Here is a 2,033-nt window from a genome sequence, read left to right as displayed (position 1 = left end):
CGGGATTATTGGTACAAGATATTGCCGCAGGATAACACAGTACCGACCGACACCTTACTCCCTGTTGAATTTACAGAAATCTGGTTGCCATTGGATAAATGTGATGAGGTGATGAAAAGTCTCCAAAAGATGTTTAAAGATCCTAAAGCTCCTGGAAACTTTGCTACGGAAATATACGCTGCCGAGGCATCTCCCTTTTAGTTAAGCATGTCTTATGGGTGGTCCTTATGTTCGAATTGACGCGTTTTGGTATGCCCACAATTGCGGAAACATACGAGAGTTTTATGAACACTTTTGGCGAACGTTGTTAATATGTGATAAAAGCAGATTGCATTGGGAAAAGTACATGCCTCTCCCCGGAGAAAAAGTTTCTGACAAAGTTACCTTCAACTTGGAATACATGAAGGTTGCTTATCCCGGAATGGACGAATGGTTAAAGAAACAGCAGTACCACGACCCGCATAATATTTTTCTTAGCAATTATCGGAGAGAGTATTTCGAAATCAAGGACTGAACAACAAAATAATTTAGTGATGAACTTTTTAAAGTCCATTTATAAACAAAATTAGTCGAAAAACTTCAAAATTTATCTTTTTTCTTTCTGTGAAAGTCAAATATGCAGGATTGTGTAAATCCAACTCTTTAAATTGACATAGAAGTTTAACCTTGTATTACATAAAGTTAAAGCAAATATCAAAACCTTACACGAAATTCATTCATATTTTTAAAAATATCTTGAAAAACATAATAAGAAAAAATATGTTATTATTCTACTAAATCGAAAGCTTTAATTTAGAGAATTAACCAGTTTTCTACATCGGTTCTCGGTGACAAGACTCACATGAAGTCTTCTTCGAGTTGCCCGATTTTTCTCTACACTTACACGAAACTATAGAAAACGACACGCGATTTATATAGTTGATTTAGATTAGTCAGCGTTTTATTTAGTATATTGATGTTATTCACGATTATTTTTTTATTTTGTTTTAAACTAGATTCTTGTAAAAAAATAAACTATCTTATCTTATCTTATCTTATCTTATCTTATCTTATCTTATCTTATCTTATCTTACATTTTCCTTTAACATAGTAAAAAATGCCTTAAACAAAATACTCGCTTTGTGAAAAAAGTGCCGGTTAGAAATTGTCTGTGAGAATTTTGAACTGAAAAACTGGTCGGAAATAGATGAAAAATCAGTTAAAGCCACAAACGTTATCCTGCCAAAAGGAAAACTTTGCGGTAAACCGCAAAAGTGTTTTCCGCAAACCCTTTTTTTCTAAGTAGTTTAAACACCTTTAAAAAACGTGCAACGCGGGTAAAAATTTCGAGCGATTTAACGCATATTGCAAACAATATTTGAAAACAGATTGATGAGCGTTTCCAGTATTTAAAGAAAAACCTCAACTTGTTACCAGGGCTTTCTATCTTTCACTAGCGTTGTGCTTGTCAGATCTAACGTTTCACCTTCAACATCCAAAAAAAGGAGGCAACAGACCCTAAGAAACTAGCTGCAACGCAATTAAGTAATTTTATTTAACATTGGTCGACCTCGTTCCCAGGGCACTTTGCCTTTCGTAATAACGGCTCAGGGGCCACAAGACCCTGGGGAGGAGGTTGAACATTTGTCACACCCATTTCAAGACTTGCTATTTCCTGAGAGATACACACCAACCTTGAACCTAGGGTCTGTCATTATCCTATTAAAAACCAGTACAGGCGCTAGTTCCTGTTTGGTTGGTTAACGTGACCTTTCTTTAATTTTTAGGTGTTTTACGGTATGTTTTCAGGTTAATCTGCCTCATGAAAATCATTTTCTGTCGCACTTCTTATCTTCGGCTCTACCGTCATGTCACCGCAAACTGCTCGAGAGTAAATTCTACCGAATGCAATGAATCGGCTAGAGCAATATTTCATCAAAAGGTTGGCATCGTGGTGGAAGGCAGTTTCCAAGATTCCTGCAGGATTGTCAACCTCACACCGTCCGGTCCCACAATCTCGTTTCCAGTTTTTTTTCGCAGTTTGGGAAAACAAG

This window comes from Hydractinia symbiolongicarpus, chromosome 8, assembly GCF_029227915.1.
Source record: "Hydractinia symbiolongicarpus strain clone_291-10 chromosome 8, HSymV2.1, whole genome shotgun sequence".
Taxonomy (NCBI): Eukaryota; Metazoa; Cnidaria; class Hydrozoa; order Anthoathecata; family Hydractiniidae; genus Hydractinia; species Hydractinia symbiolongicarpus.
This window is presented reverse-complemented; position numbering follows the sequence as displayed.